At 44.2% G+C, this 23,548-nt stretch overlaps 1 protein-coding gene across 3 annotated transcripts in view; it reads left to right on the top strand.

The window, feature by feature from the left end:
• Dym (dymeclin) overlaps positions 1-23,548 on the top strand; it is a 262,686-nt gene that overhangs the window by 174,437 nt on the left and 64,701 nt on the right. The gene's annotated exons all lie outside the window — the stretch shown is intronic.

Here is a 23,548-nt window from a genome sequence, read left to right as displayed (position 1 = left end):
CTCCATCTGTTACAAATCAAGAGTTTCCTTGATGAGGGCTGAGGGCGACTTACTGTGGGTCTAAGGACAAATATGTAGTGTATTTAGTGACGTGGCAATGATAGGTTCTCCTCCAAGACTTCACTAATCCTGGGTAGCTGCCTAGGTTTCCAGGACCAGGCATGGTTTCCCTCTTGTTGAGTGGGTGAAATCATTTTTAAGAATAGCCTTTGGAAGAGTGGAGTAGCAGGACCAAAGAATCAGATACTTACAAGGAAGTAAAATGTGTTTTGTAAGCACCAGCTTGACCGTAGAAAGTGTTAGCGAGCTTCACAGGTGCACAAAGGAGTACGTGCTTCTCTGCACTGTTGCAGAGCAAAAGGAAACCAGCAAAACACACATCACCAAAGTACTGGTCAGGCTCCAGAGAGGTGGCTCAGCGGGGAAGGGTGCCTGCTGCAGTGCTGACCACTTGAACTGCATCTCCAGAGCCTGCAGAGTGGGACAGCCAGCCCCCACAGATGTCCTCTGCCCACCGTGTGTGCGCCTCCTCCTGCCCCATCATTAAAGGAAAACGGGGGGGGGGGGGAGGAGTGGGGGGTGTAGGGGGCCACTCAGCAGAGTGTAACTAATGCATTGCATTCTTCTTCCACTTCTTAAAAAGAGAGTTTAATTTTTATAGAGACTTATGTGAGAAATAATCTTCATCATATAAATCCTTTTTAACTTTAGATTGGCCTACATACACATTTGACAATACACTTTTAAAATTAAAATTAAAATGATTAGCATGGGGAAGTCAGATAGAAGAGAAAGGGTTGCGTTTTTCTTCATAGGCGAGGTCTTGGGATGGGATGATCAGCACTAGTGACTGACTGGCTCTTCCTGCTTCCCTTCCTCCTCCTCCTCCTCCTCCTCCTCCTCCTCCTCCTCCTCCTCTCCCGGCTCCCAGAGGCTTGGCTCCAAGGGGTGGTGGTGATGGTGGTGGTGGTGGTGGTGGTGGTGGTGGTGGTGGTGGTGGTGGTGGTGATTTTGTTGTTGTTTAAGAATTTCTCCTTATATTTCAGTTTCCCCTTGGTCAACATGCCAAATTTTTCCGAACTAAGAAATAACTAAAACACACATTGTAACGTTAAACCTTCATTCTTTTCCTGGGTCTCACTGAATTGTTTGCCATGTCTCCATGATGTCTCCACGGTATTTCTTGTCCTTCTGTGCTTGATGCTGCTAAACCGCCAGTGAGCTATGTGGAGACTGTCCCTCAGCCTGCATGTGGTGTGTTCTTGTGGTCGTGCTAATGCTCGTCTCTCTTGGGCAGAGTATTCACCAGCAGCATGTGGGAGGGCGGAGTGCTGGTCCACACTGCCGCTGCTCACGGTTACCTAGACCACTTGGCGAGGGCGGCGGCTGCCAAGGTCTCTCGCTGTAAACTTGTTTTTCCCTTTGTAATGACTCTGTTCCTGAGAAGCTGCTTAAGCTGTGCCAGATCCTTTCCTGCCAGATTCTGCCTATAGCACAGATCACAGGCTTGCTGATCAGTTTTTCTCATCCCTTCTGCATTCATAAACAAGGGATAGTTTAATATACACTGCAAAATGTTTGCCACATAAGCAAATTAGCTTATTCATTACCTCATGTGGTTGTGGATGCCGTGTACTTCTGTGCGTGGGGGAGTGGAGGAGGAGGAGGGAGAGAGAGAGAACATTGGGGATCTCTTCACTTAGCAAATCTCAGGTACACTTAACAATATTCCTAAGTACAGTCCACATCCTCATCCACACACTAAATCAACAGGCCCCATTTGTCATACAACAGAAAGCTCATGCCTTCTTCAAAACATCTGCCAGCTACGTCCCCTGCTTCTGTGAGCTGAGCTCGAAGTTCTATACAAAGGGGGTCACACAGCCCTTGTCTCTCTCACATAGCTCACGCCCAGGCTGTGTCTAAGGACAGACACTCCTGTTTATGCTGGGTGACATCGCATTGTGGTACACACAGCACTTGCTAGTGAGCTCGTCATCTATCGGGAGGCAGTTAGATGGCTTCCCGCCTCAGCTCTCAGGAATCATGCTCAGTGAATATGAATATGAGGGTGCGGATAACTCTGAGGGACGGATTTCATTTCTTCTGGGTGTATACTCAGAAGTCAGACTGATGGTTTTAATATTATAATGAAATATTTCCTTTTTAAAACATCTATATTCCCATACCCCCTATATTATACAGTTGTTTTTAAAAGTCAGATAAAAAGTTATTTCCTAACTAAAAACTACCTGACTTAAACATAAGGCAAGTCCTCCATACGAATGTCCTGTTGCGGCTGGGAATCATAAGTTCCGTTTTTTCTGAGGATGATCCTGGTTCTATTATTATTTGGGAGTGTGTAGTTGGCATGCTCCCATCGTGTGCGTAAGAACCAGTCCCACAGGCAAGGCGGGCTTGTGCTGCGAGGTAGGACGTCTTCAGGGAGGGGGGCTTTACCAGTGCTTCTGCAGGAATATGGTAGACGGCTCTTTTTAAAGATTTTTAAAAGATCATTTAAAATACTTAAATAATTTTAATGTTCCTTCCTGTGGCTTCTAAAGAGAAGTAGGACATGTTTGCATGGACTGTGGCGGTGATTAATTAATGTTCTAAGTGAAGTTTAAAGAGCATAGGAAAAAAACTATGAATTTTAAACCCAGCACTAACGTGTGGTACATTTGGATTTTTAAAAAGGAAAAACCTAATCAATTTATTTTTTCCCTTTCTTTCCATTCTAGTGGAAAGTTTTCTTACCTACAACTGTACGGAACTGGTATAGCAACACCTTTCCCGGTGGTGTCTCCAAGTTTCCCTTGTTTAGTTAGGAAACCCCGTTTTGATTTTCTGTTTGCGTGCATCCTGATGGCTTTTTCTTCTCCCTTTCTGCCTCAGTTCGATGTTCCTAATGGGGGAGGGGAGCCCTACCATTTGGAATTTTCTTTGATTTACCCTTGATTTACATGGCAAATAGAAAGCAGCTGTCCACTTCAGCATCTCATTCTTGAAACCGTAGTCCCCTCCAGCGTCATCTGGAAATAATGTAGCTTGTAAAGCAAGGCTAAGAAGAAAAGGCAATGTTTGTTTTATGTGGGATGAATGATTTCTGTTGGGGTCCTTTAATTCGGCTATTATGAGGGTTATTAAAAAGCAGTATTACAAAAGAGGCTTAAATGAAAAGAATTTTTTTGAGCTGGTATCTTATTATTACAGTTGATTATAGTCAAAGCTACAAATGTTTTAGAAATGGCACTTTATTTTAGTTTCTCCAAATAAGACCCAAAAAACCCAGTAATCTTACTCATTGTATGAGTGGAAATTCAATCTTTTCCTTGGTTGATTTAATTTCTGAAAACAAATTGTGTTTGAGAATTCAGTTCTAGTTTTTTTTTCATGGATTTCTGAAAATTTCTTACAAGAATAATCCTTGCAGGAATATTTGAGGATCACCGTAGACGTGTGGAGCAGACCCTGAATCGCATCTGTCCAGTAGACTCTCTGAGTTATTTAAAAGTCAGTGCATTCCCAGTAAAGCCTTGGCGACTTAATGCACTCATGACTGCCTTGAGTTCTAAGCTGTGAATGCCGAGGGTTCAGTGATGGGGACAGTTTACTTTAGGAAGTAAGAAAGCGGGCCATTCTTGCTTTGACAGGAATTAGAGTCCATTCTGTTATTGGATGGTCAACTTTTTGTGTCTGTGAATACACCAGCTGCTTCCAGATATCTACTATTCAAGAATTGAACCTCCAGTGCTCCAGTGAGGGTGCCCAGCCCATCTGTTTAACTCAGCATGGCAGGCAGACTCAAGTTACTTCGGTGCATTTGAATAACCTGCAGTCTCTTCTGGTATTTTCTGAAATCTTAAATTGATGCTTTGCCAGAGGCCCTAAGAAGTGTAAGGTGTTCCTTTTGCACACAGTGTTGGCAAGCATGCTGAATGCCTCGTGATTCTCTGGAAGGTCGAGTTTTCAGCCTGCGTTGTTGGTGCGGGATGACATAACAAATACAGGTTGAGTAACTTCAACAATAAACACTGTTTCTCACGATTTGGAGGCTGAGGTGCCAGGTCAGGGTGCGAGCACACTGAGTTTTCCCTGTGCTGAGGGGCTTTTTATTGGCACCTGCACCCGGCTCACCCTTGGCTCTGCCGCTCACGGGTCCTGACACTGCCCTCCCCTCATCACTTTATACTCTGAGATATTCCTGTGAGTTTGGAAAAGAGTTGAAGAACAAACTAGATTTGTTGGTAATATTGCCTACGAGTGAAGGAGTGTATTCAAACTGACAGGAACGAAGCTCGGGTCTCTGGGTAGCTCCTATCCTGTGAGGCAGCTGATGAGCTATACCTGACTCTGAAGCAGCCTAACAAGTGAGTGCAGTTGGTGAGCAGCCAGGCACCTCAGTGGCTCAGTCCCTAGGAAGCTGTATCATAGTGACACACACAAGCGAAAGAGGACCAGATGATGTCACTGGCGGCATGTGACAGAGGCTCTGGCTTTGTTATTTGAAGATGCATGTCTGTGTTGCGTGAGAAAAGGCAGGCAATGGAGACATACGATAATGTCGTTTCCCCACAGTCCTGGGAACTCGAGTGTCTGCGGGAAATCAGTATGGACAGACGGAAAATAAAAGCAATTAAGGAGAACCCTTTGATCCTGAGTAGAGGTGATCTGTGTGGGTTTTGTTTCTTCATATCTATAGCTGCTTCTGGCCATTTTACTTCTAGTCTTTGAACTCACAAAAGCAGTGACCAGCCCAACCAACTAGCTTTGATCACCTCAGCAGTGACCCTTCCACTGGAAGCCCATTCAGTCTGACCCTCAGTACTACAGGTAACAGAATGAATGAAGGGAAACTCCCTTGTGGAGAAGCCTCAGAGCTAATAACCAACAGTGATAGCCAGCGCAGCTTCTGGCTTCCAAAAGAAACTGCTTCAGATCTCATTCATACCAGCTAGGACACACCCACCTATGAAGTGGTTTTACAGAAAACAAAAGACAAACAAAAAGCCAATCTGTTTGAGCTTCTAGGTCTGCTACCAATTTAAATATCAAAAAGGACCTATTGAATAGAATATACTTGCTGGTTGATGATAGAGTTATATGCCTTCCTCACTAGAAACTTGAGGGCAGTGGATTCTGCTTCTAACAAGATTGCTTTAAAACTGGACATGAAACAGGGAACAGGTGATCACACAGGTGTCTCTTTTGTTGTCGTTGGTTTTTTTGTTTGTTTGTTTTTTGTTTTGTTTTATTTTGTTTCTTTGGTTTTTCTGATGTGGTTTGGGTTTGGTTTTGTGTTTGGAGACAAGGTCTTACTGTAGAGCACTGGCTCTTCTGGAACCCACAGCAGTCCTTCTGTTTCATTATTGCATACTCCATTCTTGCATATTACATTGAGAACTGTATAAAAAAATTGAATTTACAATTTCACAAAGGGGAACTACAAAGATAAAAAATGGACTGTAGAAAATCTATATTCTCCATATGTGAATAATGATAGAAATCTGTTTCCCAACTCCCAAGAGGGAAAAAAAATCATTTAAATTCTCATTTTATAAATCACTAATAAATCACATTGTATGTCCAAAGTTTTGGGTTCTACCCTACAAAAGTGGACTATGAGTTTCCAGCCTTTTAAAGCTGGATAGAAAGAGCTGGAGAGACGGCTCAGTGGTTAAGAGCACCGACTGCTCTTCTGGAGGTCCTGAGTTCAAATCCCAGCAATCATGCAGTAGCTCACAAACAACTGTAATGAGAGCGGATGCCCTCTTCTGGTGTGTCTGAAAACAACTACAGTGTGCTTACATATAATAAATAAATAAATAAATAAATAAATAAATAAATAAATAAATCTAAAACCAACAACAACAACAAAAAAAACTAAAGCTAGATAGAGAGCTAAGTGTACAAAGGAATTGGGGGCATCTCAAGCCCCCCCCTACAATGTCAGGTAGGCGAATTGTGCTGGCTAGTTTTTTTGGGGGGGTTGTTGTTTTTAAGATTTATTTATTATATAAGTACATATAAGTACATAATTATATAAGTATACTTACTTATATGTAAGTATACTGTAGCTGTCTTCAGACAACCGAGAAGAGGGCACCAGATCCCATTATAGATGGTTGTGAGACACCATGTGGTTGCTGGGAATTGAACCCAGGACCTTCAGAAGAACAGTCAGTGCTCTTAACCACTGAGCCATCTCTCCAGCCCCTGTGCTGGCTAGTTTTATGTCAGCTTGACCACAAACTGTAGTCGTTGGAAAAGGAAACCTCATCTGAAAAACTCTTCCCACTAGACTAGTTATGGGCAAGCCTGTGGTACATTTTCTTGCTTGCCAATTGTGGGAGGAGTGCCCAGCTCACTATAGGCAGTGCCCCCCCCCCCCGGGCTGGTGCTATAAGAAATGAGGCTGCGCTGGCAGTGAGCAGCATTCTCCACGGCCTCTGCATTCGTTCCTGCCTCCAGGTTCCTGCCCTGACTTCCCTCATGACGGAGTACAGCCTCAGAGCCGGAGATGGAACAAATCCTCCTCCCAAAGTTGATTTTGGTTGTGGTTTTTCACATCAATAGGAACCTAACAAGGACAGCCTATCTGAAAGAGTCAGTTGTGAGTTGAACATTGAGTATGAGGGTGGAACCGTGTCCATTGTGGTTAGGAAAGCAGGCAGCACTTAAGCTTGGGAGTGTTTGGTGTTCATGCTAAATGAATGCTTGGGTCGCTGCAAGGAGTAGATTTAGTCGAAGTCTAAGAAATAGGGACTGGCATAAGTTTTCTCCTCACTTTTCTGTTTAGCCTTTCTTACTCTGTACTTCTGTTGTTGTTGCTGTTGCTGCTGCTGTTGACCATGCTCTATGAAGTTCTTGTGTGGGCACTAATTATAGTAGGTAGGCTTGTCTAAAACAGCAAGGGAAACGGCTAAAGACCCAACCACACAGCACAAGGACATACGTTCAGACTTTCAGAACCTGAATAAAAATCAAGACACAGTGTTGAAGAGGTGGAGAAAGAAGGGTCCCTGGGACTCATCTAGCCAACTCAGTGAGCTCCAGGTTCAGGTGAGAGGCCCTGTCTCAACTAAAGTGGAGGGCTGATTATGGAAGACCCTACAGTGCCCAGCAGCCTGCACACAGTTCAAAACAAATACTCCTATAATGCAAGTAGAAGTGTGTTTTCCCTTGACAAATGTTCCTATCAAAACACAGAAGAGGAGGAGACTTGAGCCCCAAGTGCCAGTGAAGGAAGTGTGTGGTGTGCTGTCTGACAAAGGGTGACAGCACCATGCATGCCTGTGCGCGTGTGCCGACTCAAAAAGCTTACACTGGTTTTTTTCCTTCTGCTTTTATCCCAGTGTCCTTACTGCTATATTACTTCTGTAGAGCCTTCTGCCCAATGAGTTCAAAGCACTTACCGTCATCAAGTCATTTATTTCTTGGATTTATTGAATGGGCACCCATTGTTCAAAAGCCTGTGGGCGTAAGTACAAAGTTATAAAAGCACACAGATTAAATGTAATAGCACAGGAATAAGAGAGAAAAGCCTGCAGGATTGCCGCTTTGCCTATTAGGAATGCTGTACTCTTTATAAGAAAAAGAAAAAGAAAACGAGTAAGAAAGGAAAAAACCAACAACCTGGACTTCATCCTGTTCTGAGAGCCACAATAGAATCTGTCAAAGGGCCGATCATGGTGTGCTGCTCAGAGATGCCTCACTGAACTTCAGGAGCATTCTGGAACAAACCGCTGTGCTCCCAGACCTAGATTTTTGCTCTAGAAGCAATGCAGAACAAATTCTTGTTCCCTCCGTCTGCTGTACACATGGTTGACTGCCATTATCTCAGCAACGTCATGAAATGGGAGGCATGGTCTTAGTCTCAGGTGCCCAGCTAAATCTTGGGTTCACAGTCAACTTTTTAATATATAGGAGTACATGTCTCCTTTATTCAAGGGTTTAGAAAAATGCTCATTTCAGTTTGGTAAATTAATAAAATCTTATGTCATTCTAATTAGTCACTTTAAGAGAAACAGAACTTTGTTTCTCAAAAGTAAAAAGTCAACTAAAGATTACAAAGTTAAAAATTCAGAAATAACAATAGATTATTTCAGAAAAAGGCACGAGCAGCAGGAGAGCTTCATTGCCAAGGTGCTTAGCCTTGATATGGGTACTGAGGATGGAGCTAGTGCAGAATTTAAAACTGAACTCGTTAATTGTAGTGATGAAATTTTTCCTTAAGTTTAGAGGAAAGAAATATGAGAATTTAGAAGTAGACCCTCATAAGTAGTAAATATTTGGTATCATTTTCAAATGTCACTTTATACATAATGGCAGAGCCCTGGCCACCGGGAGGAGCTTGCCCTCACTCGAGCACACTTTGGTTGCTGGTAATTTGGGGAGAGATTGGCCCAGCCTGCTGGTAAACGTATACTCCACCCTAGGTGCTCTCTTCTAGAATGTCCTTCAGCTGGAGGGCTCTGATGACGTGTGGCTAAAAAAGTCTTACAGCCATGACTGGAACATTTTCTGCTTTCCTCATGCAAGCCTTCCCACACTGTGTCTCTCTTCCCTTCTCTCTTCCTTTATTTTGTATCCCATAATTCACAGCTCTCTCCACGGGACCTATGAGCTCCCCCTTTTCATAAGATCATTTCGATTCCATATCTGTTAACTGGATGACATGTGTCATCTGGGAAAATCATGGTGACTCTTTGGTTGTCATTGGGAGAAGTGACTAAACCACATCACTTGGCCTGGTAACCTGGAATCCCTAGTCAGACTTCCCTCTCTCCCAGGTGACAGCGCTTTATCAAGGCTAGATCACAGAAAAGCACAGAATCCTGGGGGCGTGTTTGCTCAGTTCCACATCATCAGTGCTCCTACAGGGGACAGGGCACCTTCCGCTGGCACCTGACTTGAGAGATTCTGTCAAAGGCGGACTCCACCTGTTGCCCGTGTAGCTAATGTCCTGTGGAGTTCTCTCTCTCTGCCTTTGTCTGCCTTTTGGTTTTCTTAAGCTTTTTGCTCAACGTGTCTAATTTCTCATACAATTTACTCAAATTTTAACAGACTTAAAGTTGAAGCCATTGAGAAAGTTATAATCATTCTTTAAGTTGGCTTAACACGCCAGAGGTAGAGATATCTGTGACTTTTGGATAATAACCGACACATTAGTCCAAATAATATCACAACACATTTCTTACACATTAACCAAATGTGTAGGAAAACTCTGCTTCTCAAAATGCTTGTTTAGAGAGGCATTGTTCCTTAGGAGTGCTGTGGGATTACTAAAATTGGGTTTTTACTGCATCAACTAACTCCTCATATGATGTCTCAGAAAACCCAAAGTGATTTCAGAATCAGATCCAGAACCTTGCTTACGCTGGGCAAATGTTGTACCACTGATTACATCTAGTTAGGACTATTTTAGCTGATAGTAAGCCTCAGGAATGCTGGGATTACAAGCACATACCACCACACCCAACTCTGGGGAGGGGTAGAAGGGGGAAGAGGAGGAGGACACATGCACTGTGGTATGCCTGTGGAGGTGAGAAGGCCGTGAGTTACTCCTCTCCTCTGAGCATGGTGCCCAGGGCCACGTGCTGCATAGCATGCACTTCATTGTTTCAGAATCCAGCCAGAGCCATGGTGCTTTCGCAGCCCTTGCTGGCTTTGTTGGTAGGAACAGATTTCTCTGTAATTGTTCCTATACATATTTAGGTCCTTGCCAAAGTTAAATGAGTGACAGTCATTATGAAAAAGACTTTCTGTCACCCTGTCTCTTGTAGAGTAAGAACGGTTCAGTGTGTACAGCGAGCATCTGAGATAGGCGCCATCTTCCTTCGCTAACTCTGGGTCTCAGGGAAAGCGTGGTCTGCCTATAACTAAATAAAAGCCTGACATTCCTATTTCTCATCTAAAGACTCATAGGACAGCTGACCAGAGAACGGTGACACTTCCTGTTACCTCATGCTCATTTCTTTTTCTTAGTAGTCAAAGACTAGAAAGTCAGTCCAGAAAAGCAAACTGGTGTTTGTTTGTTTGTTTGTTTGTTTGCTTGCTTATTTGTTTTTTTCTCTGAAATAAGATCTCACTGTGTAGTCTGAACTTATGCAAACTCAAAGTCGTTCTCCCCCTGCCTCGGCCTCTTCAGTGTTTGAAGGACAAGCATGTACTACTATGACCATCAGAGAAGCCACATTGCGTTGGCACACATTTCCGAAGCCCTCGCCCTCACGGTTAGTCATCGTCAAGTCGGACAGCCCTGTAGCTCCGCAGAACAGACAGGCACTGTGTTTCTGCTTAACAAGACAGCCCGTTTGCACAGAGGTTGCAGGAGCTGTTTACCTCTGAGCACTCCTTGGACTCCTGGCCCAGCACTCACCTCAGAGGGCATGGCTGTGACCACCTCCTGGTGCTTTTCCCAGAAGCCAAGCCCTCCGTATGTATCCCAGAGCCTGCTTTACCCATTCAGCCCTCAAGCACAGCAAGCACAAGGTGGGTCCAGGAGAGAGACGTTTGCTTGTCAGTTTGCTCTCAGCGGAAGCCATGTCGGGACAGTTCGGTGTGTTCAGTGACAGAAGTGAACAAATGTTTGAGAGCTTGATGTACTGTAGAAAACATCATTATTTCTTCACTTCCGAGTGTGGGTGCTGTGCTTTGGTGAGGTCCAGCACCAAGCAAACCACGACACCCAGTGCTTCTGTGTGCTTATTTTCTTCCCCATGAACAGAATCTCTTTCTCATCCTCAGAGCAAGCCAAGGATGCTGAGTTTCCTTAGAGGGGACCGGGGTGACGACTGTTGGTTAAGTGTATGTCATGTGTGTGTGAGGCCTAAGTGTGGATCCCCAACACCGCAGAGAGGCAGGCTAGGTGTGGTGACACACGCCTGTGTGCCTGTGAGCTCGCCGAGTGTGCCAGCTCTGGGTTCTTCAAGAGACCCTGTGTCAGCAAAGGAAGCTGGGCAGCACTGCTCTCAGGCCTCCTCATGGACGCACAGTCGTGCACACAGAAGAGTTGCTTATACCAAAGGAAGAGGCCAGGGGCCACACCCCTCTTTACAAGTGAATTAATTATTACTGTGCCATTTCATGAATGATAGACTTCATGTTAGTCATCAATTTGTTTGCTTCCTATTTTAATCCTATTTTAATTTTAATCTTTTATTTGTGATAATTTCTAAAAACTTCTTCCCAGGAAATAAAAGCAAATTTCTTGTCTGTCTGTCTGTCTCTCTCTCTCTCTCTGTCTCTCTCTTACACACACACACACACACACACACACACACACACACACACACACACACACTGACAGCAGTTAACAGAAGGTCGTCACTCCTAACTCGGTGTGATGGCACTGGGTTCTCTCAGAGGTGAGGCCCTGAAGCCTTATGAAGGGAGCCGATATTCAGTTCCACTACCCCCACCCTCAGTTGATTTCATAGAATATGAGCATATAAGGAATGAGCATTTTGAATTTTTAAACATATAATCACAAACAACAATAGTTGGAAATGGATTATGTATGTTCTTTGGGTGCCTTTGAGGTTTAGACAATATAAACCCACTCACATCTGTACTGGGGATATCTTGACACTTGCTGTGGCAAATGTTCTTTGTTAATATAAAGATCCTCAGACTGCTTTGAAAATCAGTTTCTGCCATAAGAAATAAATTGCAAATTTAGTGCGGGGCCTCCTAAGTTTTTGAATGGTAATTGCTAGGCAATCGGCAGTTCCCATGGCAACGTCAGTGAGCCTTGCTCTAATTGTAGGTACAGACTGAGTCACCCACTGCCGTTCACCTTGACTTAAGTGTGGGCATTAGTGGTTATCTGGACAGAATGCAGGCATTGTCCTGTTCATTAGGCCACTGTAACCACAGTGTTGGATCATCAAAGTGCTGAATGGGTGTCGTGCAGCACGGTTTAAGTCAGGCTGTCTTCAGTCAGGGTCATCTGCATCAGTTATGGTCACAGCATTACACTTAGAGTATTTTTAACATATTTCTAAACAAATTAACTGCTTAGTGTAACAATAATATTTACATTTTTAAAGATCTCAGTATTTCAATTTTAATGTACATTTTTACCTCTCAAAAAGCTCAACATATCTTTTGTTTGTTTGTTTGTTTTTGTTTTTATTTTTGTTTTTTGAGACAGGGTTTCTCTATATAGCCCCAGCTATCCTGGAACTCACTCTGTAGACCAGGCTGGCCTTGAACTCAGATATCAGCCTGCCTCTGCCTCTGCCTCTGCCTCTGCCTCTGCCTCTGCCTCTGCCTCTGCCTCTGAAGTGCTGACATTAAAGGCATGTGCCACTACAGCCCATCATTAATAATTTGCTTTTAAATGTTTTCTGAATTAGTATTTGTGTTCATTCTGCATTTTTAAGATTTTATTATGCTAATTACATGTGTATATATATATGTGTGTGTTGGTGTGTTTATGTGAGTGTGTGTGTTGGTGTATGTGTGAGTGTGCATGAGTGTGTTGGTGCGTGTATGTGTGTAATTGTGTGTGTGTTGATGGATGTGTATATGTGAGTGTACATGTGTGTTGGTGTGTGTGTATGTGTGAGTGTGCATTTATGGGTTGGTGTGTGTATGTGCATGTGAGTGTGCATGTGTGTTGGTGTGTGTATGTGCATGTGAGTGTGCATGTGTGTTAGTGTGTGACTGTGTGTGTATGCACCGTTTCTCCATGTGTGCATGTGCTGGAGGTCAGATATTAGATCCCTGCAGCTAGAGTTAAAGATACTTTTAACCCCCAAAATGAGTTGTGGGATCAAAGCTCAGCTCCTCTGAAAGAGGACCGCTGCTCTGTTTTCTTCCCACCATGCCAGCCCATCCCCTTCTCCCTTTCATATAAGGAATGAGCATTTTGAATTTTCAAAATGCTTCAGGACAGAAGCATTCCTTCTGTAATAACTGACCCCTGTAATTCCCTCTCTAAATCCAACAGGATGTCGTGACTTTCTCCTCTATTGACTTACTGTGATCACTGAAGACTCAGTCCTGAGACTTTTTATTACAGCGTTGAATCTGAGCGTATGCTGTGTTGAGTGTTTGGATGACACTTGTCTTTTACTTCCGCATGACCTTTCCTAGATTTCGAAGTCATACTTAATGTTTCTGATTTTAAAAAGAACGAAATGAGGGTCAGTGAAATGGCTCAGCAGGTTAAGGTGCTTGTGGCCAAGTCTGATGCCTGAGTTCAGGAACCACATTTCTCTACCAAGAGGACTCACTCTCAGACATCATCCTCTGATCTACTCAGGCACGCCAGGCCCCACCCCCATGGACACAGTCAGTAAATGAATAAATAACAACAAAAAACTGTCCTTCGGTCTGGAGAGATAGTTCAGTGGTTAAGAACACTGGCCACAAGCTGATTCACAACCATCTGTACTCCAGTCCTAGAGGATCCAGCACCTTCTGGCCTCCAAGAACACAAAGCATGCATATGTGATACATATATCCATTCAGGTAAAACATACAATACCCATACATGTGAACATAAGTAAAGCATTATAAATGCATTTGTAGCCTTGTATATTCTCTATATAAACATTTACTTTTTTTGCTAAAGTATTCTATAGTAAATCCTAGAATTTTATCTTTTTACACTTTGATATACATCTCCAGAAACAATGTCATTTTCTTTTATAATATCACACCATTATCACGTCTAACAAAAGCAGTACTATTCCCAAGGCTTTATCTCGTGTAGCATAATCATATTTCTTCTGAATTCTCAAAAATGGCTGTTAGCAGTGTGTTAAATTGGAATTAAGATTCACACTTTTAGTTGATATGTCTCCTAAGACTTTAAATTAGAGCTTTAAAGTCTTAACTTAAACTTCCCTTTCCTTTCCAGCTGTTAACACACTGCAGAAGCCCAGCATTCGTACAGAATTGCCCCCATTATGAGCATGGCTTTTTGTTGAGTTGGGTTGGGTTGGGTTTAAGGGGTGGTTATCTCCTGTTGGCCCCCTTTGAATTTGCTCTCTGGTCCTAAGTAGTGGAAGTGGGTATTTACACTAAAGGCTTGCACAGATTTAGACAGATTCGTCTTTCTTGGCAAGAGTTCTTCACAGGAGTCCAGCTTGCTTCCCCCCACCAGATTGGACAGTTCCCCTTCGTCCTGTTCTGTGGTGGAGACTAGATTGGTTTCCTAGAACTGCAAACTCAGAAGCCTTCACTGCCTTGACTGTGTTTGAATACTGGGCCTTAATGAGGTGATTAGGATTCAAAGAAATCCTAGTGGTGATGCCCTCATCAGATAGGGCTGGGGGCCTGTCTTAGGGTTTCTATTCCTACACAAACATCATGACCAAGAAGCAGGTTGGGAAGGAAAGGGTTTATTGAGCTTACACTTCCATGTTGCTGTTCATCACCAAAGGAAGTCAGGACTGGAACTCAAGCTGGTCAGGAAGCAGGAGCTGATGCAGAGGCCATGGAGGGATGTTTCTTACTGACTTGCTTCCCCTGGCTTGCTCAGCCTGCTCTCTTATAGAACCCAGGACTACCAGCCCAAAGGTGGTACCACCCACAAGGGGCCCTCCCCCCCTCCATCACTAATTGAGAAAATGCCCTACAGATCTCATGGAGGCACTTCCCCAACTCCTTTCTCTGTGATAACTCCAGCCTGTGCCAAGTTGACACACAAAACCAGCCAATACAGGGCTTTACAGGAAGAGGGATACAAACTCTGCCTGTCTCTTGGTGCTCACAGAGGAAGGCCATGGAGCCACACGGAGAAGGATTGTGGCTGTCTCCTGGGTGTCCCTCATGCGTGTCTGTGTCTGTGTCTGTCTCCCGGGTGTCCCTCACAGGAATGTCTGCCTGCCTCGTCTCCCCTGATGCATGTCGGTGCTTTTCCCTTCTCTCATCAGCAATATGTCCATTTCTGTTTGCACTTAGCAGAAATGAATGTGCGGCTTTCATGATCAGATCTGGACACAGATTTTGCTATTATTTCATTGTGGCGTGCTTCCTTTGGGCTTCCTCAGGTTTATGTTGTTTGCTGTCTAGGAATGATTTAGCATCTTCGTGGGGCTGGAGAGGGCTCAACTGTTAGAAGCACACCCTGCCCATGCAAAGGACCTGCACTCACACATACATGGCCACACACAGACACACAATTAAAAAGTTGCGGGTTTTTGTTTGCTTGCTTGTTTGTTTTTTAAATCTTCGAGCGTGATCTCACTGTGCAGCCCTGGCTGGCCTGAAACATGCTATATAGTCAGGCTGGCCTCAGACTCACAGTGATCTGCCTGACAACATTTTGTTTTTCATTATTGTCTCCCTGTGTGTGATGTGTGTGTGTGTGTGTGTGTGTGTGTGTGTGTGTGTGTGTGTGTGTAAGTACAGAAGCATACAACAGAGCATACTTACAGGTCAGAGAACAACTCTTAGGAGTCTGTTCTCACCTGCCGCCTTATAGGATTCATGATACAAACTCAAGCATTTTCGCATCCTGCTGTGCCGCCCTCCAGGCTGCATCTTTCCTTAACTGTCCCTTGGGTTGCAGCTCTTCAATACCAGTTACATTGGCTCTGAGCCAGTCATGTCTTCTGAGGGACTGCCAAGGTGTCCTCATCTGTCTTTTACTTTTTGCGTGTTTTGTTAACATTTTTGTCATCAATTCTTCTCCCGTGTATGAAGTCCCTACTTTCTCTATTTCTCTCTCTCTCTCTCTCTCTCTCTCTCTCTCTCTCTCTCTCTCTCTCTCTCTCTCTCTCTTTGTCTTTCTTTTTTTCCTTTGGTTTTTTTTCAAGACAGGGTTTCTCTGTATAGCCCTGGCTGTCCTGGAACTCACTCTGTAGACCAGGGGTGGCCTCGAACTCAGAAATCCGCCTGCCTCTGCCTCCCAAGTGCTGGGATTAAAGGTGTGTGCCACTACTGCCCAGCAAGTCCCTACTTTCATTTAATTAAATTTCTCTTTCATTCGGAGCTGTTTTTTTTTCTTTTAAGAGTTTTGAGCACACACACACACCCCCAACTCCTTCCTATCTCTCGATGAAGCTTGTATAAATAGGTTTCTCTTTTTCTATCCTTTTCAATTTTCTTGACATTTTGGTTGAATTGGTGGCTCAGCTGGCTGCCCTTCCAGGGGCCCATCACCCATGTGACACTTCCTGGCTGTCTGTAACCCAGTGCCAGAGATGAAGTCCCCCCCTCTGCGCTCCATAGGCACAAGGCACAGGTGTGGTGCTCATATCTGTAAACAAAAGTTTAAATGGGGGAAAGGACATGTTAACTTCATTTTACAGTTTAAGTCTTTATGTTCTAGAAATCTTTTGTTGGAAAAATGGATTAGAAAATCCGCCCTTTGTGGTTTGTGGTGGTGGTTTTGTTTTTCCACTTAATTGCTTCTCAGGCCAGACCCAGAGTCCTTCCCTCGAGCAGGAAATGGGGTCATAGAGATTGCTAACTTTTCTCACCTTTCTGGTGTGGTAAGTGTTCCCAAGCCCCTGCCTGCCTTTCTCCTCTGCCTGTCTGCCCTGGAGTAGCTCTGACCAGCAGGTTGCTATGGTAGAACTGTCCAAGCCCCTGCTGCCACCTCCCTGTCTTGCACTGCTCACACTGGCTGTGCTGGAGTTCAGCGCCCTGGACCTCAGGCAGCAGCCCCTCTGAGGTGTTTCTCTGCCACTCTGTTCCCAGGAGCCAGGCTCTCCATGCAGTTCATCTTATCTCGATGACTTACAGAACCATTCCTGATAGGTCCAGGAAGACTCCAGATGTGCAAATTATCTGCCTTTTCTGATATAGAGGAAGAGAGGCATTCTTTGCCACGGTCCACAACCTAAGCAGGAACTCACGGCCATTTCCTGGTGTGTCACCTTCCACCACATCCCCTTTACCTCACAGAGCCCATCTGAAGGAACTGGGGCACAAGAAAGTGATTTGCTGAAGTCCACAGCAGGCCAGGAACTGGAAGCCAGCCCCGGGATGGCCCAGGCTGACCAGTGCTCCCGCACTCTCCTGGTGCTGTGTTCTCGGCATCGCTGACTCCAGGAGCGACTGTCTGACTGGCACTTAGGCTTGTACCGTCGCGCTCACAGATCTATGTGTTTCCGTTCTCCTCACAGCTGCCAGTGACGATTCAATGTGGTGAAGGAATCAGAAGCAATTTTTTAATTGTATTTGTTTGAGGGCACTGAAGATTTTTATGTTAATTATATTTTTGGTAGCTAATAAAATTTGCTTTCTGGGTTGAGTAATTTTTCCATTTTTTTTATGGAGACTCAGCCGTGAGTAGTTATTTTGCAAATGACTAACATAGTTGACTCAGCAGAAGCTGCTGAGCTGAGGAGAGTGACTGTGGCTCTGGGCTTGCCGAATGGGAAGACAGACACTCAGGGAGTCGAGCGTGAAGTGCAGGAGGGGGTGGGGGCGTTCGTTGCTTGGTTTATTGCTTTCTTTGTGGGCAAGGCACATCTTTCCCAGAGCGTTGTTTTACTGGGATTTATTCAAGAGTTTGCTTTTTATAGAGTGTAGAAGGGTGTTTTTTAAGAAGAATTCAAAACTGAATGCAGATTCTGAAGGTGAGCACCTAAATTGTCAGGCGCCGGCACAGGCGCTGTTGCGGCCGCCAGCAGAAGGCGGCCTGCCCTGCTCTGCATGGCACCCAGGGCTGCTGGAGCCTGCTGGGCAGACACGCCACTACAGGCATCGGTTGGAGCAGCGCTGCCCCAGGCTGAGAACAGTCCCAGAACAGCCCCACTCCACTCACGCTCCAGGAGCCCGGACAGCCGCATAGCTGCTCTCCTATCAGAGCATTCCTTCTTTTGTGAATTGTGTGGCTGATTTCCAGTTGTGGGAAACTGAAGTTAACCAATGTCCCCTAGTGGCCACACGTATCTTACCTCTGTGCCACCCATGCCAGCGCAGCAGTGTGATGTAGATCACATCCCAAGGTTCTAGTTGAGGCCTCTGGGCAACATTGAGACTGTGTCCAAGGAAGGGTGAGGAAGACTATGGGCACACCCTCCCACACATGAGAGGCATGCCAGAGCTCTGCTTCCGCTCCACTTGCCTTCCTCACTCGAATAAAGTTACCTATTGTCTCCTTTGGTTCCAGGGTTTATTCTTGGGCTGTGATTTCTGTGTAATATAAAGCCAGTTCTTTCTATCACAAGCTGGATGTTTTGGGAGAGATCCAGTTCTGGCTAGAAATAACATGGTCACAGAGCTCTTCTGTGTGCCAGTGAATTAACAACATAAAGATAACAAGAGTCTATCACCGAAAGATTGCCTTTGAAGGCTGGGGAGCCGCGCCTGGGCTTTTCCTCCCCTCCCTGCCTTTGGCAAAGTCCCATTAATTTTGTTGAAGGTTTTATTTTCTGCTGAAAATGCAGGAAATCTAGACAACTTTCTTGGAATCCCCCCAGAACTAATACAAACAAGATGCATATGCTTCTCCTAAGGAAACTAAAAATAAATGATTTGAAACTGTATAAATTCCCTCTTAAAAGGAAAAAGAAGTTTTTAAAATGAGATGGGGCTCTGAGTGTTGTTAACTGGGTAAAATATGCCTACAACTGCCAACTGAGCTGTCAATATTGAATTAGTATTTAACACAGAGTTGTCGGACTCTAATCTCTACATGCACAGACAACCAGAATGCCCAAGACTGGGTGGGACTCTTCGCCCTGGGTCCTTGTTTCTACACGGGACCGTGTGTGCAGACACACCTTGGCTTGCTGACTTGGTCTGGGCTCCATTCCTGCTATGCAAACTGCAAATCCTGAAAAGAGCAGGTTGTGAATCAAGAAGGCACAGATTTTTGTTCTGAGTACTTGGTTGCTCCAGCCAGGAGCTGTCACGTGTGCTTTTGTTTTTGAAACAGGGATTTCCCCTGTAGCTCAGACTATCCTAGATGAGATCTTCCTACCTCTCTACCCCCCGAGTGTTTGTATTATGTTAAGTTTGTTTTCCTGAGATAGGGTCTGGAACGTGGCTAGCCTGAAACTCACTATGCAGCATGTAGACCAGGCTGGCCTGGAACTCACAGAACTCCTTCTGCCTCAGCCTCCCAAATTCTGGGATTAAAAGCATGTGCAAGCACACCTGACTATCCTTCTTAGTTTCAAATGAGCCAAAAGATTCCTTTCATTATTTTATTTTAAATTTTTGTTTTGAATGTGGGTGACAGTTTGCCTGAATGCATGTCTGACACTCACAAGTCAGAAGCGGATGGCAGATCCTTAGAACTGGGTCACAGATGATTGTGGGCCTCTGTGTGGATGCTCAGAACTGAACCCAGTCTTCTGTGAGAGCCTCAAGGGCTCATAACCATGGAGCCATCTCTGGAGCCCTGTGCTTTCATTACTTTTTAACTGTCCTTCAGGGGATACTGTTCAGAAAATGGATTTACACTCTATAATAAAATAAGCTTTATAAAAGTGATATCTTTTTAAAATATAAGCAGTTCCTTCAATTCTCTCAGTTGGTCTTACTGGAGATGCTGTTCGCTGCCATCCAAGGTGACTGTAGGGCCAATCGAACATCTAAATCCTAACACCCTCTTGAATTTGAGGCTTGGTCTACAGAGACAGAGTTCCAGGATAGCCAGGACCACACAGAGAAACTCTGTCTTGGAAAACAAAAAACAAACAAAAAAAGACCAAGAAATATGATTTCTGAGTTCTTTGACTATTTATTTTCTCATTTAATAGTTGTCTTAGGGTTTTACTGCTGTGAGCAGACACCATGACCAAGGCAACTCTTAAAAGGACAGCATCTAGTTGGGGCTGGCTTACAGGGTCAGAGGTTCAGACCATTATCATCAGGGCAGGAGCATGATAGAAGAGGAGCTGAGGGTTCTACACCTTCATCTGAAGGCTGCTAGCAGAAGACTGGCTGCCAGGCAGCTAGGAGGAGGTCCTTAAAGCCCACACCCAGTGACACACCTACACCAAAAAGGCCACACCTACTCAAACAGGGCCATACCTCCTAACAGTGCCACTCCCTGGGCAGAGAGCATATACAAACCATCACTGTAGTAACAGCTAAAGAAAAAATGTATTGACGTTGTCACTTTGGGACGTCCCACTTTGGGAAGCAGTGTACTTTTCCTAGAATCCCCCTTCTGCACCCTATGCTGCACAGTTTTAACAAATGCTACTGAAATGGAAATATCTACTAGGAGGCTGAGAGGTTAGCGCAAGGTCAGCAACTCATGCTTAGCATGCTCAAGGCCTGGGATTCAACCCCTCACCAGTTTTTAAAAACTGGGTAGCTTGGAATAGCATGATTAAATAACCTTTTAGATCTAAAGTAAGTCCTGGGATTTGGGTGGTACTGTCATTAAAGGAAGTATTCCAATTAATTTATGCTAGGTTTTTTTTTAATCCTTTTCCAAGTAGTGATTACTGCCTCATAATGCCTTTTTAGAAATGAATCAAAACGAATTTTATTGATTGACTGATTTTTTTTTTTTTGGTCAAATATTACAGGTACCCTGCCTCAGAATCTAGTCACAGTGGCAACTTCATGATTCAAATTAAATTGCAGAGTGTATTTATTGGGAATAGCATTTCTTAGAAATTAGAATTAACCAAAAGTTTGATAATCTTGTTTTTAGCAAATCTGAATTCCCCTGACATGTAATTTACCCTGATTATCTCGTGAGCCGCTTGGTGCCTGGAAGCTGCAGTTGATCCTCCAGCAGGGATGTGGAGACCCACAGAGTAGTTTCTAGGAAACAACACAGTAGGAACTCCGGCTGTTTCTTAAAGGATAATTAAAGTGGTTAGCAAAGAACTGTTGCCACTTAAAATGGAAATGAACTAGTTGCCAGAACTGTGTGCTGTGTATTCAAGAATAGACTGGTTGACCAACCGGGGTGACCTGGAGGGAGGGAGGGAGTCTAGCAGTATGGTGGCCAGCAGCCTTGCTGCCCAGCAGCTCCAGCGCACACTTTAGGATTACATGGTAGGCTACCTAACCAGTAACTGCGCTAAACAGTTACCAGATTGAATAAAATGATGTATATGGAAACTCTTGGAACCATTTTAGAGACATAAGTAAAGCCGACCCATGTAGGTGCCTGACTTCAGGTGACCTCTGTCTTTCTCGGGAATTAGAGGGAACCCTTGTGGGAGTGACTGTAGCTGTCATCCAGCTGGTGCGGCCTTGGAGCCACCTGCACTGTGCTGCACACCCTTCGTCCAGTAGGACAGACTTAGGCACACACTGGTTACACATTAGAATCTCACTCAGGGTGTGATCAAGAAAACAGCTGACCTTATCTCATGTGCTGTGGTTTTGTTTTTTTTGTTTGTTTGTTTTTTGTTTATTTGTTTTTTGGTTTTTTCAAGACAGGGTTTCTCTGTATAGCCCTGGCTGTCCTGGAACTCACTCTGTAGACCAGGCTGGCCTCGAGCTCAGAAATCCGCCTGCCTCTGCCTCCCAAGTGCTGGGATTACAGGCATGTGCCACTTTATATTGAAATGTTAATAATATAAGTTATTTACAATGTTATATGGTAAAAAAGATATTGATAAGAAGTTATTATAGTCTATGACTCATTCTAAGCTTGAACTTCTAAATTATATATATGTAATTTCTCATTTTTGTTTCCTAATCAATTCACAACATTAAAATACCAAAGCTGCCTTACATTCCAGTAAAATATGATATCATGTAAAATATCCTTCTTTCCCAAACTGTATTTCTAGTTAATCTAAATGATGGAAACTGTGTTTTCTTGCCATTTAATTTATCCATCTGTAGCTAAACTATAGTATTGTAGTCATACATTAAAGGAAAGCATTAGAATTTACCAGAGAGCCAGGCATGGCAGGATATTCCTTTAATCCTAGCACTTGCAAGGCAGAGGCAGGTGGCTCTCTGAAAGTCTCAGGCCAGCCAAGACTAATAATAGAAATACCCTGTCTAAAGAAAAAAAAGGGGGGGGGGAGCCCTTAACAGAGAAACAGTATCAGAAAAATTAAATAGAATACCTAGTAACTCCTTTAAGGGTGAGAAAGCATAACTCTGAAAACTCCTTTTGCCAGATTGAGTCACAGTAACCACTGATGCACTCTAGCCTAAGGGTGCATGTTTGTAGGCCCAGCATCTGAGAGGAGGAGGCGGAGAGAGGCAAAGCCAGCCCTGTGGCAGCGAGTTCAAGGCCAGCCTGGGCTTCCTGAAACCCAGTCCTTAAAACAAGCTAATGTGGGGCATGGTTATTTGATTTTGAAGCATTAAAGTTTCTACTTTATACTTCCCTGACTGATGCTTTAGCTTGAGATTAAGTGAGCAAGTCCTGGTTGTTTGGGGGAAATTATTTAAACATTGGGAATAAACTTAAGCTATCAGCACATAGCTAATCTTGGAAATGTGAATTTAATATATCAGGACTTACACTTAACTAAACTGATGTGTAAAATATTCGTTAGAATGAAATTTGACATCTTAGCATGCTCCTGAAGTAATTAACTATCAGGATAGGTTTTTCTAAAATGACCTCAGAAAATCCTGAAACCCATTCCTCTCTATGAAGGAAGGCGGGGCAGCTAAATGGACATTCTGACAAATGTTATTGTAATTTACAAAGCTAGAGGTTGATCTCCCACTTTGCTCTAAAAACAGAAATGTATAGATGCTTATAAAATGAAGGCATTTGAAATACATAGCTATGGACAAAACTGAGGTCAGTGTTTCTTGATGAGCCCCAGACAGAATGAGTAGTTTTGAGATGGAACAGATTGACCCATGAGGTGCTGACCGTGGGGCCTTGGAGGAGACCGTGGGGCCTTGGAGGTCAGCAGGTGATGGCACTGCACTGGAGAGTCTTAGGGAAGGCAACACACACACACACACACACACACACACGAACACACGTGCCCCCAGAGGGCTCAGCAAAAGCCTTGCTAGTGGCTTACTTTGAGTTCCTGCCTTAGAGTCATTTCACAGAGTCCAAAAGACTGTTGTCTTAATTACTGTTCTCATCACAAATTCCTAAGCAACCCCCCCCCCCCAAAAAACAAAACAGAAAACAGTCTAGGGAAAGAAGAGTTTGGCTCACTGCTTAGAGGATCACAGTCCTTCACACAGGAAGGCAGAGTGGCAGAGCACAAAGTGACCTGTCACATTGGAGCCTCAGCTGGGGAGCAAAGGATGCTGGGACTCAGCTCATCTTTCTCAGTTCCCCTTTTTACTCAGTCTCTCGCCCCAGTGCATAGGATGCTGCCACCCACATTCAGGAGTAAACCTCAGTTGAACCTCTCTGGGAACTCCTTCAGAGACATATTGGGGACGAGCCATCACAACTGTCAACTCTGAGGAGGCAGTGAGAAAACACAGGCTAATATATCTGTAAATCCGATGTTGAAATGGCAGTGTGGAACAGGAGGTTGTGCCCTGACTGAGCACTTTTCCTGGAGTGGGCCAGACTTCAGGACTGGCTACATTGTTGTGGTCTAATGGTTTAGACAGAGAATACCAATAAGGGTCTGAAGGTGGGACTAAGTGGCCTGCAAACTTTCCCCTATATTAGCTAGTATCTAAAAGTCCAGTTATCTCAGACTAAGCTAATACT

This window comes from Apodemus sylvaticus, chromosome 13, assembly GCF_947179515.1.
Source record: "Apodemus sylvaticus chromosome 13, mApoSyl1.1, whole genome shotgun sequence".
NCBI classification, from domain to species: domain Eukaryota; kingdom Metazoa; phylum Chordata; class Mammalia; order Rodentia; family Muridae; genus Apodemus; species Apodemus sylvaticus.
Note: the sequence above shows the minus strand (reverse complement) of the source record. Positions and strands in the feature narration are given on the sequence as shown.